This window comes from Neofelis nebulosa, chromosome 3 (genome assembly GCF_028018385.1).
Source record: "Neofelis nebulosa isolate mNeoNeb1 chromosome 3, mNeoNeb1.pri, whole genome shotgun sequence".
Classification (NCBI taxonomy): domain Eukaryota; kingdom Metazoa; phylum Chordata; class Mammalia; order Carnivora; family Felidae; genus Neofelis; species Neofelis nebulosa.
Genome location: NC_080784.1, coordinates 76,851,615 through 76,868,517, shown reverse-complemented (window position 1 = coordinate 76,868,517; position 16,903 = coordinate 76,851,615).

Below are 16,903 nucleotides of genomic sequence, written 5' to 3'. Positions count from 1 at the left end.
TACATGTTTAAACCACAGATCTTGGTCCCCTTGGCCATGTCATCATCTCTTCCGTGGCACAAATTCTAGAATAAGTGGCTTTCATTTGTATTTTGTACCTGGCAGCCAATCAGACTGTTTGCCATACTTCTCCTGGGGCTCTGTGCCCTTGACTCTTCCTGAGTGTTTATTATGCAGGAAGCAGCCCGGGATGAACAGCCGGCTGCCAACTAGGTGTGACCCACCTCTTGGGTCTGTTTGTTCCGGCCACAGATAGCCACCCACAGCACAAACTGCACTTTTGAAAGCCTCTCCTCCCTCAAGATTTCTCTCCTCTGCCCTGGGAAGTTGCCTAGCAACCTCCCTCCTCCCGCTTCACGTGGAGCCATTCTTATTTCCATCGCCCTATCACCAAGCCCCCAAACCCTCTTCCACACTGTTAACCCCTTGATTCTCTCTGTTTCATTATCCCATCACCAAACTTTACACGGGCTCTGTTTTCAAAACAAACTCAGCCTGACCCAGAAAGCATCCCTCCTTTTCTCATCTTTGAGATCTTTGTAGAAGTCTCTATAACATCTTTTTAATATTAACCTCAAGATCAAACTACCGAAGAGAGAGGCGAAAACATCAAACAAACAAAAAGCCTACGGACTGGAATTTCCTAAGACATTTACTCAAGCTTCAAATAACTTTCTTCCTCCTTAAAAAATGAGGTCATACCACATACCTATCATGCATGATACCATCACATGTGTGGGATCACACATAGGACATAAAGACAGGCTGGGATATGATATATGAACGTAGCATGCAGTTATTTGCATTTATCCTGGCAGGACCTGCAATCTGATCAGAGCAGCCTGGGAAAGGCACATGGGTAACTTCAAGGATGGTCTGGCTGGGTGTGACTTTGCCATTTGTCAAACAGGAGGGGATTTCAGACTCTTTCAGGATCACCATGTACAGTTGTGTAGGTGGCACACCCCACAGCCTACACAGTCATGTGGGGCAGCTCGGGACTATTTAAAGCTCATCGTTACTTAGTTGTAGGAGTGTCCTTCTCCACCTTCATCCTCCTGTTTTGTTGCCCCATGTATCTATCATCCTACCTAAATATGTAGTCATTTGTATAAGCGCATTTACATCATATTGGACTTTAAAATCAATTTTAAAAATTCCAGTCTGAATCTCTTCTTTTCCCTGAGGTCTTGTTTCCCAGTGAAAGAGAAGTAAACAGGGATAGAAACTGGGGTGCTATCAGACCCAAGCCCAGCTTCACCTTTTCTGGCTGAATCCAGACTCACAGGTTCTCTTTCTTCCTGTGTGTACACAGCCCTGTGTCTAAATCCAGCTATGACAGCAGAAGTGTAGGAGCGAGCAGGTGGGAAACGCAGGGTCCCAGGTCCAAAGGCATCTGCACAATTTAAAAATCAGAGTCTTTGTCTAAACTCCCCCCCCCCCCGCCCCGGTAGTGGAACTGGTTATTTCTTTGCTATCTCTTAGGCTCAGAAGACTGGGTTCTGTTAGAATTACTGCCACAATCCAGAAGAGGAGAACTAGAGGGCACAGTCATGGCAGGCGGAGTGAGAGCACACACAAATTTATGTCACCAAATTAATTCTCTACAGTTTATCTTCCCTGCAGAATTTCTTTCAAGGTGTTAAGTGTCGAGCTTGGCAGAAACTTTGCTGAATGGAATGACTGGGAGAGAAATATCTTGTTGCTCTTGGGAGAGGTAGGTGTAATATTTTTTATATTATTGATACATTGATCATCATCATCACTATTATTTACTGAGTGCTCGCTCAATGCCAGGCACTTAGATAAATAAATGCTTTACAGGAACTTTCTCACTGGGTTCTTTCAACAACCCTGCAAAGTAGGTACCATTAACTTTTCCCATTACCCACCTGAGAAAAGAGAGGCTCACAGAGACTAAGTAACCTTTGGTAACTGGTGATCATCCAGATGTTACAGCCCAAAGCCTCCTTCCAAAGGACCCAAAGTTAACTTTAATAATCCATTCCACTCTGAAGCAATTCCTTCCTGAAGCAGGAAAATCCACATCCAACAAAAGACCAAATCAAGAAACACTGTTAATTACTAATATTGGCAGCAGCATCTGGGAATTATACCTCCCTGGATCCTTCAAGCCCCTGGGGACGCTTAGTGTTTAACACCACCTCCCCCTCTCTTCTCAGGCTCCTCCTGAGGCACTGTCCTAGAGCACAAATATCTGTTTGGTTAATTTCACGAATGTTCCGATGAGCCTTTATCCCTCCATTTCTCTTTCCAGTTTGCACAATAAAGGTGGAACACTGTGACCTCCAGATCAAGAGAGAATCTTGAAGGATGGCTGGGCTGCATTTGCCACTGCCTCTGCGGCTCCCAGCTCTGCCAGCCCACCAGCAGCTGCTTCCCTCCTATACTTGCCTAAGGTCTGTACTCTTGGAGCCACCGCCTTTCTGGCAGAAGTAAAATTGACTGCATGGTCTGGGTTGCTACTCCTGAGGACCCAGAGTTCGTTCACAGGTAAAGGAACGCATGCCAAGAGAAACAATAAGGTAGTTCTCTCCTTGAGTCCTCTGTAAGCAGGTTTAGATCAGAATAGGGAGACAGAGAACCACAAAACTTCCACAAAATACAAGTGTCCCTTGGGCCCCAAGACTCAGCAATAGAAACCAATCATATTAAAATTGAGATCACACTCTCTATGACAGTTTGCTATTCTTCCCCCCAGGACAATCTCACGCTGTTGTGTAGGTTAAACACTGAACAATCTAGGGAGCATCATCATGAACATTATAGATATAGAAGAGTTGTATATTTGTTGCAACCAATTTCTGGCAGATAGCAGCAAGGCATCTTAATGAAGGGGAGCTTTGTTCTAATTTGTACAAAGGTGCCACTTGGGCTAGTGGTGACTCTATTACTCCTGGTGAAGAAGGCAGATTGGCTTAGTGGCACGAAAACCCTGAAGTGGAGACAGTCATAGACAGAAGTCTGTATGGAGAGGGGAAACAGAACCTGGGTCTGAGGCTTGCTTTTCCACCTACCAACTTTAACGCTGCATAAGTTCAGCTTCTGAGTCTTAGTTCTTATCTATATCATGGGCATAATTGATGGTAGTATCAGTATTGTGAGTTCATTGTTCAGATTAAGAAGATACATGTATGGCAGGAAAGCCTCAAGAAATGAAATGAAATTTTAAAACTCTCTAAACCCTCCACCACACACACACACACACACACACACACACAGAATACATGTATATATATGTGTGTGTACATATGTCAGACTATCTATCTATCTATCTATCTACCTATCTATCACCTGGCATATTTTAGGCACTTGAGAAATTATAGCTGTTATTACTATAAACCAGAAGAGTCCAAATTGAAATAAAAATTCTTGGTTGGCAACATGCCACAACAGTTCTGCTCATTTTTTCCAGTTAGTCCCCAAACAAGAAAATGCCTTTCAGGTTATGGAATTGATCAAGAAATTCAATGTAACATCAAGGGCATCTATGATCAATACAAAGAACATTAAATACCAGCACTAAAGGTTCTAGAGCACTCATTGTTTGCTATGATAAAATTATGTTGGGTTGCAAGAAGAAAATAAATAGAAGATGGCAGGATTCTGAATGGGTGCAAATATCCACTTATTTGTTCTTTGACCAAATGCTTATTACTCTGTGATGGGCACTGGGCTAGGAGCCGTGGAAGCAGGAGAGAGGGTGTTAGGATAAGTTAAGCTAAGGTAACAAATAGACCTAAATAAGAAATGTCTCAACACCATAGAAGATTGCATTTTTCTTATTTAAGTATTCTGAAAGAGTGCTCAGGTTGAGGGAACTACTTTCTTCCCAACCATGGGTTCCTTCCATCTGTGGCTTCTTCATGCCTGAAGACCTCATCATCATCTACAACTAGCCAGATAGAGGGAAAGAGCATAAAGGAGCAAGTGTGGAGATTTTTTTATTGGCCAGGGCAGGAAGTGGCCCACATTGCTTCTGCTCACATTGCACTGGAAAGATCTGAGCCCTGTGGCCATACCTAACTCAAGGGAGCCTGGGAAATATTTAGCTTTGTGCCTGTAAGGGAGAGAACAAGTACTGTTGGACAGCTAGTGATGACTTCCCCGGTAGGACAATCTCAGGTGATGGAGCCATGCCATAAGATGACTTAGAATTGCTGGACGTGGAAAAAGAACCTCCGAACAAACTACGATTGGACATGGAGGAGGGCAGGCACAGTGTTGTGCTCTGAACACAATCACTAGGAAGATTATGAAGTGAAGAAGCAAAGGATGCCAGCTTCCAAAGGGACTTGGCAGCTACAAACAAACAGGCCTACCTTTATCTGTGTACAAGGTGAAAAGATACTTCAGCAACTCAGGAGAATGTCATCATCAGTGGTGCTGTTCTCTGGCACTCAGGATACCTTCCTGGCCTATATCAGACTGGTCCCAACCAAGATCAAGTTGCTTGATCTTGGTCTTGCTGAACATATTTCAGCTATGTCCTCTCTGGGCACAGGGGAAGAGAAATGGGTGTGATAAAGGGCAGGTGTGTAGGAGCTCAAGGCTCCTGATACCCCATCTCTTCAGCTCACATGGAATACTATTGGATCAGCTCGATCTGAATTCTGATCCTTGTAACTGATGTGTGGATATATGGAGGGCAGAGCCCTGATATGGCTCCCAAGATTCCTGTCTTCTGGTGTACACACCTTGTATGATCCCCATGTGTATGTGTTGGAGAGTGGCTCCCTTGAAAAGTTTGTATTCAATGGCAAGGGTCCTGGGATAGGTACGCTAATTATATTACATTATACGAGACTCCATCAAAACCACTGGCTTTGAAGAAGTAACCTGCCGTTATTGTAAGATGGCCATGTGTCTAGGACCCAACGAAGTCCTCTAGGAGGTAAGGCTGACCTCTGATTAATAGTCAGCAAGAAAATAGGAACCTTCGCCCTAAAACTGCAAGGAACCAAGTTCTTCAAGCAACTGTGTGAGCTTGGAAGAGAATCCCAACCTCACATGAGACTGCAGCCTCTGCCAGCATCTTGATTTCAGGGCAGAAGGCCCAGTGAACTTGTGCCCAGCTAGACTCTTGATGCACAGACACTTTGATCTAATAGATTTGTGCTGTTTTAAGCTAAGTTTATAATTTATTTATTTACTTTCAATTTCTTTCAATGTTTATTTTATTTTTGAGAGTATTTCATTTTTGAGAGAGAGAGAGAGACAGATCATGAGCAGGGGAGGGGCAGAGAGAGAGGGAGACACACAATCTGAAGCAGGCTTCAGGCTCTGAGCTGTCAGCACAGAGCCTGATGTGGGGCTTGAACCCACGAACTGTGAGATCATGACCGGAGCTGAAATCGGACAGTCAACTGACTAAACCACCCATGTGCCCCGATAACTTATTATGCAGCAATAGAAAACTATTAGAGACTCCTTGGGTAAATCGCTTCCCTTCCCTGAGCCTCTGTTTTTGTTTTTGTTTTTTTTTTCATTTTGTTAATCTCCAAAATGGGTGTTCCTTTTAGATTAATGGCAAGAATTACATGCAGTAACATATCTAAAGGTGTTTTATAAATTATCAAGTTACCGATACTGGTAAAAATGACTTATTAGTAATAGGCAGTAAGGCCATAAATTAACATTGAGGGGGAAAACTAGGAATGAGGCATTTGTTTTAAAAAAAAGTGTATCTGGGGCGCCTGGGTGGCTCAGTCGGTTAAGCGGCCGACTTCGGCTCAGGTCATGATCTCGCGGTCCGTGAGTTCGAGCCCCGCGTCGGGCTCTGTGCTGACAGCTCAGAGCCTGGAACCTGGTTCAGATTCTGTGTCTCCCTCTCTCTCTGCCCCTCCCCTATTCACGCTCTGTCTTTCTCTGTCTCAAAAATAATAAACGTTAAAAAAAAATTTAAAAAAAGTGTATCTCCTATTTATTTTTAGAAACTGTTCTGGTTTTCTCTGCTATTTAATAATCTATTTTTATCCTCTTAGCAATCAGAGTTAGCAAGGCCTTCTGGCATGAGATACAGTGTAATTCTGGGGATGCAGAATGTCTGCAAGATGGATTGCATCTTGTAGGTTATTCCTATTTAAGAAGTAGTTGCAAGAAGGATCGGAACATATTCTGCCCTCTAGCCAACTCAAGTTCCAAATCTTGCTCGAGTTGTCTTAATAGTAGCAATAAGAACTGGCCTCAAGTCTTAAGGACAAGACAGAATCAACAGAAACGATCAGTGTCGTTGTCACATACTATTTGAATGATCTTTTAATTTGTAAAGTCCTCTCTGGCTATGTCTATTTGATTGGTCTTGGGGATCTCCAGGGGTCTACAGACCGCACTTTGAAAACTGCTGCCATACAAAGCCAATACTGCAAGAGATAGGGAAGAGGTGGGAATGATTTGATTGTTAGAAATCCAAGAGGCAGCGCCAGATAGCAAATACATTCTTGGGATAGACAAGACGAGAACTTTCAAGGAATCTGTTGAGGTCAAAACTATTTTCATAATAATACTAAGATATTTGCCTTTGTCTTGTCTTGACATTTGTCATGAGACTGCAAAGACAGTAGTGGATAGAACTGCTGGCTCCTTAGCACGAATCAGGCAGACGGACCCAACTGCCAGGGACTCATAGTAACATGACCAAATGTTAAAAAGCATGATAAAACCAAAGCCATTTCCATTTAAGAATGTTCTTGATTAAGCAATACAAATTATTAATTTTGTTAATTCTCAACCCTCAAACACATGCCTTTTTACTATTCTGTGTAACAAAATGGGAAGTATGCATACAACCCTTAGGTGGCATGCAAAATCATGATGATTGTTTTGAGCAAAGACACTTTGTGATTGTTTGAACGGTAAGCTAACTAGCCACTGCCCGCCCCCCCTGCCCACCACGTATCATATCCTTATTTGAAGGAAGAGCGTACTAACTATGGCTATTTGTACCTGGGTATTAGGCAGACATTGTCTCAAAAATAAACTAAGCGAGGCTGTCACTTCAAGGGAATCGACAGACAGTATTAGCTGCCAAAGAGAACATTTGAGTTTTCTAGCGAAAACTAGAAAAGTTAGAATTTTGGAAAACTTGTTGACAGCTTCCTAACTCCTAAAGACTTTTCTGATAAATTTGTGGTGATATTAATGACTGTGATTTTCAATCTTATATAATGAAATGTGTCAATATGTGGAAGACCTGCATAACTTAGGGAATTAATATTTTCCAATGACCAGTATTTTGATACAATGTTATAAAGTCACACATGGATAAAAGAGCCAATCAAAATGGATTTGAAGTAGCCCAATGGGTTTACTATAATAGAGTATGACAAGTTCACGGGTATGTTTTCAGATTCTATATTGCTTTTAACTTTTAGAAGTTGCCACGTGTTGAGTTTCAGTGTGGTACCAAAGAAGAATATCCACAGTTATGGGAAAAAGCTATTAAAATATGTCTTCCTTTTCCAACTCCGTATCTGTGTAAGGCTGGATTTCCTTTATAGATTTCAACAAAAAATAATCACAACACCTACCTTTTATTAATCTGGGCATTAAAGACATTTGTAAACATGTGATATAATGCCATTATTAATGACTTTACTTTTTGTTTTGGAAAATAAAATTATTTTTCATTATGAATTATTTTTCATTCATGGATTATTTACATGAATTATTTTTCATTAAACTATATTATTTACATGAATCTGTAATGGGTTGGTTATTTTTAGTGAATTAATAAATAAATACTGTTCACAGCTTTGCTTTAATTTCTAACATGGCAGACATTGGTAGATATAATCCACGTAAACAAAAACTCTTTGAGATCTGTAGTAGACTGAAGAGCAGCCTGTTAAAATTGTTCACATCCTAGGGACGCCTGGGTGGCTCAGTCGGTTGAGCGTCTGACTTCGGCTCAGGTCATGATCTCACAGTTTGTGAGTTCGAGCCCCGCGTCGGGCTCTATGCTGACAGCTCAGAGCTTGCTTAGGATTCTGTGTCTCCCTCTCTCTGCTCCTCCCCTGCTCACACTTTGCCTGTCTTCGTCTCTCTCAAAAATAAATAAACATTAAAAAAAAAAAATTAAAAAAAAAATTTGTTCACATCCTAATCTCTAGAACATGTGAAGATACTTTATGTGGCAAAGAGAACTTCACAGATATGATTACAAATCTGAGATGAAGATTATCCTGGATTATCTGGATGGGGCTGATGTAATCACACAGGTCCTTGTAAGAGAGGCAGGTGATCAGAGGGAGCAATAGGAGATGTGATGACAGAAGCAGAGATGAGAGCCATGGGGGACTGAATCATGAGTAAAGAAGTACAAGTGGCCTCAAGAAGCTGCAAAAAATGCAGAAACGGATTGTCCTCCAAGCCTCCAGAAGGAATGAGCCCTGTTGACACATTAACTTTAGCCCAGTGAGACTTATTTTGTACTTCCGACTTTCAAAACTGAAAGGTAATATGATCTCATTGTTTTGCACCATAAGTTTGTGGTAATTTGTTACAGCAAAAACAAGAAAACTAATATGGAGTCCTCAGTAATTTTTAAGAGGGTAAAGGGGTACCGAGACCAAAAAGTTTGAGAACCATTACTATGTGGTAACTCAAGGACAACTTCAGTGGAATAAGACCCTGGGCAGAGTGGAATGGCTCAAATACTTTCCCATGGGCCCCACGGTCCACAGGGGTCACCACGCAAGACTAGTCTGGTGTTCTCCGGTGCTCCTTTAGGACGTGGATGTAGATTGTGCTCCATAATCATATACAAATAAAGGAATAAAACCATAAAATGGGCCCTCTGCTTATTGTCACTTAAACAGCCCACACAACACAATCATCTGATTTATGGAGCTCCTACTCAATGCCAGACACTGGTAGGCTATTTAGCTCTATTACCTTTATTCCATTCAACAATGCTACTTGGAAGGTCCAGAAGGGCCGAGAGACTTGCGTGAGGGACACCTAGTAAGTGGCAGGGCCAGGTGTTGAATCTGTGTTAATCTGGCTTACAAACCCATGTTCTTTCCTCCATGGTCTCCATGGATTTGGATGAACTTACCCAACATTGAACAGGCAGTAGATTACATGTGGTATTTACATGTAATCTACTGACATTTACAGGTCATGTTAATATTTTCCGGCCAGAAAGTAAGGATGAATCTAATCATAAAGATAGGCCTGGTTGAGGATGGGTAGATAGGGTGAATGGGTAATTAATGCTTCTTGAGTGCCCACTAGGTTCATCTACTTTTATTTCACCAGGCTCCCATGTTCTGCATTGGCAAAAACTCTCAGGCAATTTATCCAAAGCGTAACCTGTTTTCATGTGGATGAGTTTCTTCCCCTTGGATTTTAAATGAAAGGAATAGATAAGTTTATAGTAAGGAAACAATGGCTCAATTGCTTGTATATCTGTGACAAGCATTATCTAATACAATTTACCAGAAATTGTTACCATTATCACTTGTCTTCTGGCTGCAGCACAGCATTCAGAATGGAGTGTTACCATGGTGCCTCTGATCTTTAGCAATTTTTTCTTTTGTCCTGTTTCACTGGTAAATATTTTCTTGCTTTGCCCTTAACCCAAAATAAAACAGCAGAGGACTGACCAGTCCCTTAGTGACCGTTAGCACTTTTTCCACTGTTGGATGGCTAATAATTAAGCCTCCTGTTAATTAACTTTAATAATTAGCTTTGGTATAGTCCTACCAAATGGTTATTACCTTGGCTACGGACTGGTAACTCCGCCTATCAATCAGAATGTGTGCCCACATTGCTAAGGGGGCAACCTGACCCTGTTGGGCAAGAAATAAGAACTTGGCCAGATGTCTTTGTCTTTGGAAGAGCAGAACTCCAGAAATGGAAGAACAATTTGTGTCCAACCTCTTAACGTCCAAACTTCTGGCTTTCTTAAGATATCTCTATTTTAATGAGGCATTGGCAGAGTGAGTCATCTTGTCTTAATTTAAATCTAACTCCAGAAGACAGATCTGGTTAAAAAGAAGTTGACAGATTTTGGAGGTTTTTTTTTTTTTTTTTTTTAAGAAACTTTCCTCTTTTAGAAAGACTGACTCACAAGAAGCCATCAATGGTAAATCAGTATCTGTGCTAGAATTGCCTTTCAAGTAAAATATTTTCCAATCCCGCACTTGCTTGGCTTGCTCACGCCTAGAGACACTAACTGCCCTGTAAGGGCACAGGCAGAACCAGCCAATGAATAATGAACGTGGGCTTGAAAGCAGCACGTAGCTCTCTCTGGCCACAATGCCTTGCTAATAACTTTTAGAACTGCTTGATGTCAGGCTGCACATAGAGTGGAGATGATACTTGTCAGCTAATTTGGCTTTTAATACTTCGAACATCCTGACTGCTCTGAGGGTTTTCTGTAGCCAAATTGTCTTGCTTGTTAAATTTGTAATGTATTTAGGGAACTTCATTTCAGATATTTAGAAAATCGGCCTTGAAAACTCGTGGGTGCTTTTGCGGGAGAGCTGTGGGTCTCCTGGAGCTGGTGCAGATATGGGGGCAGTGGGCTGGCCATGGGGCAGAGGGGGCCAGACCACCTCGCTTGGAGAACTTGCTGTGCTTCTGTTCAGGGCTTCAGGAGAAAAAAAAAAATCCAAAACGCTGATATTTTTAGTTCCCACTCACTCCTTGACTATGAATAGGAATATGATTGAAATTTCCACCAGTCTTCAAAGCAGACTTACCTTTAAAGCAAATGTCAAGAGTTTGAAAACTCACTCTAGATGGAATACTGTTCACATAGAGAAGCCCTTAACAAAAGAACCAGAGACAGCAAAAGCCCTGGAGCTTTCAGCAGAGGTGGGTTAAGGTCCTGTCCCCCACCCTGTGACCTCACAAGGGGAAGAACAGCTGTGGCCTCCATCCTGAATAACAAAGCACCTGAAGTGGTGGAGAGGGCCAGCCTTGCCCCAGGCTTCGGCTCTCTTCAGGGTCATTGGAGCACTTGCAAAACCAATGCAGGACTCAAGGAAATGACCCACGGGAACATGCTGGGGCGGATTCTAATCTTTTCTTGTCACCTTACAGTACCAGGGACTGGAGCGAGGCACGGATAGGGAAGAGGTGGGAGGAGAGGGAAAAGGGAGGGGAGAAGTGCAGAAAATGAAAAATGAGAACTAAAACATGGCTGAGAGGCAAGCACATGCCGCTGGAGTCCTGAGTGGGGGAGAGACCACTCAAAGCCCTTCCGGCTTTTCTACGTGACTGTCACTCGCAGGGCAGCTGAGTGCCAGCAAAGCCACATCAGGATGTGCCTTGTAAACGTTACTAACTCAGCCCTTGTAGGGGAGTCACCGGGAGCTCATTTCAGCTGCCTGGGAAACCTACTAGGAGCTTCTGGCCAATGCCAGTAAAAAAGAAAAAGAAAATTTTGGCCATAAATACTAAATAGCACCAATACCAGATACATTGCTTTTCTTTCTCAGGTTTCACCGACAGGACAAATCACCATATTACATGTATTAATTTAAGAATCTGGAGCATATGAAAAGGTTGCCAACATCATCTAGAACCTGTCATAAAATGTAATACATGGTCTCAGCATATTTTCACACTTTCAGCATATTTTCAATTCCTTTGTTCCCTCGTTCTTCCAGACCCACCCACAAAAGCCCCAAGCTCAGATCAGATCTGCTGTCCACATTACTTCTTCCTTCATCCAGCCTACAGAAACCATCAACACCATGCAGCTTGGGGCCAATATAAGCCGAATTCACAGCCTGTCACTTCAGCTAGGCCCTCACTGGCACTTTTTCATTCCCTCTCCTTAAGCCTTGGTCTCCAGCTACTTCCAAGGTCCTCCATCACTGTCGCACCCCCTCCCTGACCCAGGCTTCTCAATTCCCACTCTCTTCCTCCTGTGTTCTCGGGTTTACCCTCTGCCCAGGCAGCTCAGAGAGGCATTCTCAGCCATGCTGTCCTGTCTCCCTTCACCCACATCGAAAATGCAAGGTCTACCAGTGTGCTCTCCAAAATAGCTCTCCCCGCGGCTTCCTCCTCTCTGTACCCACAGATTAGGTGTGAATTCAAGTCCCTATCACCTTTGGCTAGATTAATGCAATGGGCTCTGAATTGTTTTCTTTTCTTTTTTTTTTTTATTTAATTTTTTTAATGTTTATTTATTTTTTTTGAGACAGAGAGAGACAGAGCATGAACGGGGGAGGGTCAGAGAGAGGGAGACACAGAATCCGAAACAGGCTCCAGGCTCTGAGCTGTCAGCACAGAACCTGACGCGGGGCTTGAACTCACGGACCTCAAGGTCATGACCTGAGCCAAAGTCAGACGCTTAACGGACTGAGCCACCCAGGCACCCCTGAATTGTTTTCTCTTTCCCCTGTCTGGTCACTGTCCGGTCACCTCTTGTCCCTTGCCTCATATCCTTTGCCTATACCTTTTAAATGAGCCACCTCTGTAGCAACCAGCTTCCCAACAGCACCACACCTCTGCTGCCCTAGGGCTTTTCCCACACACGTGTTTGGTGCCCGCAGAGAGCCCTGCACTGATGCACATCCCACGGGACCTGGAAGGGTGAGGGGTTTATTGCACTTCTTGACCAGGAAGGGGTGGGAGCACATATCTACACGCTCTCCCTCACCCAGTGGTGACCACATCAAGAACATACCCTTGCGTTGGTTTCCCTTCCTTCCCTGTTTCTCCCTCCCCACACTCCATCCCTACTCCTGGGATCATTTTCTCAAAGTAAAGCACCTGCCTCAGCACCATCTCAGGCTCAGCACAAATGTAACTGAGTCTGAATCCCTTCCCTCTAGGGCTCACATCTGAAGTACAAACGGACCCTTTGTCAGATAAGCATAACACAATGGGCATTTATTATGCATAGGGCTCCTATGGATGCCCAGAGGAGGGCACAGAATCAGACTCAGGAGGCCTGGGAAGTGTCTTCTGCTGGGTCAGATGGTGGGCATGGTGGGGTGGGAGGTGGGCCAAGGGGTGGAGGTGGGTGCTGTGTGGTTAAATGCTAGTGAATGAACAAATTTAATGTCTGTAGGTAACTGGGTTTATTTAATTGTTTTATTTTATTTTATTTTATTTTACTAATTTTATCTTATTTGAGAGAGAGAGTGTGCAAGCAGGGGAGAGGGGCAGAGGGAGAAAGAGAAAGAGAGAGAGAGAGAGAGAGAGAGAGAGAGAGAGAGAGAGAATCTCAAGCAGGCTTTGCACTCAGTGTGGAGCCCAGTGTGGGGTTCCATCCCACATGGTCCCTGGGACCATGACCTGAGCCAAAATCAAGAGTCAGCTGCTCAACCACCTGAGCCACCCAAGCGGCACCTGGGTTTCTTAACAAAGAAAAAAAGCTCTAAGCTCCATGCTTCATTCCATAATATACTCTCTGGCTGCCCATATTTTAGGCCAGTTAATTCCCACATAACAAGAATGTTACGCACCTCATGATTGCTTAGTTGGTGTGTATTGGGGTATCTTATGGCAATTTGGCCAGAGCAAAGATGACTTTAAGTAGAAGAAAAACTTGACCGTCTTGTGAATCAACCTTAGCACTAAGGTGTTCAATCTCCAAAGCAAGCATATTAAGATGAGTTAGAGAGCTTCCCTATTTCCTGTTGCCTCTTGCACTATGAGGGGGAGATCTTTAAATTAATGAGAAGCTCAGTATCCCCACAGCATGGATCCAGAACAGCAGGGGGATATGCCAGGCAACCAGCGTCTGGCCAAATGGAGTTACTAGACTTTTCCTGGCAACATTGATCTACAACAATTTGAGCTGTGATTAATACCCCCTCAAGTCCCCATTCTCTAACACCCTCGTCACCTCTAGAGATGAACTCAGCTCTTATCAACCTTGCTTTCTGAGTCACCACTCATGTTTCTCACCTGGGGTCTAACTAGAAGGCTCGACAAAAGATGAAAGTAATTTTTAGACGCATTAGACCTTGCCACCTTGGTCTTAGTGTTCTGCTGTGGTTTCCAGTGGGGCTGGCTGACTTTTAAGATTAGCTAGGAACATAGTTCCCTTTCTTCCCTTTTGAAATTTTGATCCTTCTCTTTCTTATTCCCACTCTTTTTGGGGTCATGTTCTCTCTCCCACGTCTGCCTGTGTTTGGAACTTCACGGAGCCTGCAGTTGTTGGATGTTGCTGGCAGCATATCAATTGAGGAAAGCATTTCTTTCTCATCCTCGTTTCTGTCCTACTTTGCATCTAGGTAAAGGCACACTGAATACCAAGCTGTGCCTTGGTTGCATGTACTTAAAAAAAAAAAAAAATGAAAGCAGCTTCATATTCCAAACAGCGTTTTAAAAATATGTCCCCAATTCTTTCATACTCGTCCCGTCAAAAGGTAGAGCTTAGCTCCCCTTCCCGTGAGTGTGGTCTGGGCCTAGTGACTCACTTCTGGTGAGTAGAATACAATGGAAATGATGTCATGTAACTCCCAAGACTGGGTCATAAAGGGCATCATAGCTCAGGCCTTGCACCCTCTGGATCACTTGTCATGCAAGAGGGGTGAAGCTTTCCAGGAAGCAGACCCTCCGGCTTCAGTTAAGCTTTCAGATGACCGCAGCCCTGGGCGACGTCTTGGCCCAAAATCTCATGAAAGACTCTAATTCAGAACCACCCGGTTTAGCTACTTGCACATTCCTGACTCACAGAAACTGTAAGACAATAAATGCTTGTTTTTTTAAGTTGCTAAGCTTTTCAAAATGTAGTAATGGGTAAATAATACACTCTGAACTCAAATTATTATTTCCTGTGGGGGCTACAGGTACTAAGGCAATGTGTCTGTCATACCAGAGTGGCCAAGGCTGTCAAAGCAATGACCAAAACAGAGGTTATTTAGAAATTCTTAGTTCGAGAAGCTAGTTTTAGGGACAGATAATAGAACTTGTTTGGTTTTTCGTTTATACTCTCTTTTCCCAAAGAATGCACAGTAATTTCTAAGAAAAGTATGTGCAGTGATGCCATAAGTACAGATAGGACAGAAAATCAGGATCAAACAATGGGAATAGTAAAAGCAGTAAAAACATAGTTGCAACTGTTGAAACTTAACCACAACTCTGAGTTTCCTGGTAGCCACTGTAAAAGGGGAAACTTAGTTAACTTCTGTAGCTCTTATGGCAGAAAAGGAAACAAAGCTTTTCCTAGCATCGAATTTTAAAACGAAGTTCTCTTGTGGACTGGAATACAGATACTGACCTAGCTAAAACACAAGGCTCAGTCACCCTTCAGGGATATTATGTTAGCAAAATTATTTAGCTCTTACTTGTGCTCATCAGTAAAGGAGGAAGGGAAGTGATAGAGCTAAACACGATGCGAATAAAAGAAATTCCTTCTACCTAAGTGCTGCTGGGACTTTTGAAAGTGTCCTGTAAGTGTATGTTAAAGTGTCTTTGACCTGAGCTGAGGCACTTGCTTTTCTCCTTTTCCGTTGGTATATGCATAGCACGAAAGCATTTCTTGGGCAGCCATTTAAAATAGCCCCGTTTATCTCTCTGTTTATATTCTGGGTCTTCTCTTGGGGCCATAAACCTTTTCTGCTATCTTGGACTTTGCCCGGGAATGTGAATCCTCCAGCGCCCCCCTTCACATTCCACCGATTCCTGACCTCCTGCTGTCCTAGCCGGCTTCTGAGAGAGAGCTCCGCTCCCTGCTGCACAGGGGCGGGTGGCCGGGCCACCGTGAGGGGGACAAGTGTGGTGGAGCCACAGGGCTGGGGCTAGTATGAGGCATCTGTGGCGTAAAGCTGAAGGAGGCAACACTCTGAGGGGCCAGCAAAGGAGCCTCTCCTGCCTCACCCCGGTCCTGTGTAGCAGTGTCTGTTATGGTTGAGACGCGAGCTGAGTTATGTGAAGATACCTAAGCACATTGCCTGGCATATACTAGGTTTCATTAATGTTAGCTTTCTTCTTCTTTTTTGGTGTTTTGTTTTTAATATTTATTTATTTTTGAGAGGGAGGGAGACACAGAATCTGAAGCAGGCTCCAGGCTCTGAGCTGTCAGCACAGAGCTCTACGTGGGGCTCGAACCCACGAACTGTGAGATCATAACCTGAGCCGAAGTCGGTGGCTTAACCGACTGAGCCACCCAGGCACCCCTGTCCACATTCCTCTTCTTATAAAGATAGCAGCCATATTGAATTAGATGCACCCTAACAACCTCATTTAACTTAATTACCTTTTTAAAGATCCTATCTTCAAATAGAGTCACATTCTGAGGTAGTGGGGGCTAGGACTTCAACATATGAATTCAGAGGGATACAATTCAGCCCATCACAGTAACTTTAAGGCTAAACTGCTATTGTCCAGCTGAGTGACCGCAGGCAAGGTATTTAATCTCCCTGTGTCTCCATTTCCTCGTCTGGAGATAATGATAAGTACCACCTCACTGTGTGGAGTGAGGGTTAAAGGAGTCAAGGCCCATGATGTGCTTGGGACAATGGCATGTGGTGAGTACTCAGTAAGCACTTGCTATTATGATTGTACTTAGCCCTAAGAAAATTATTGTGCACAATCCAAGTATAAGAATTGGGCTTTATCCTCAACATGCTCACAGCTCCCTTAGGCTGAAGATGAAACTAATAAATAAAAACAGCATGAGGTATTTTTCTTAACAGATGCTTTCTGGGCCACCACTTTGGAAGGGACAGTTAAGGGGAGAAAGGAACCGGGGCCACCTTGGGTCTCAGGCCGAGTCTCTCCGGCCCCCCAGGGGCCGAAACAGCAGACAGTGCCCTTGGCTTCTCCAGCAGGTTGCTGGCCGAGAGGGGCCTCGGTGCTCCCCAGGGCATTCAGCACTCTTAGTTCTTGCAGTCATCACCCCCCATGGGATGGAGGCTCCTCTGCCCCAGGGTCGGAGCCACTTGGTGACTTTCCCCGGGCCTCTACC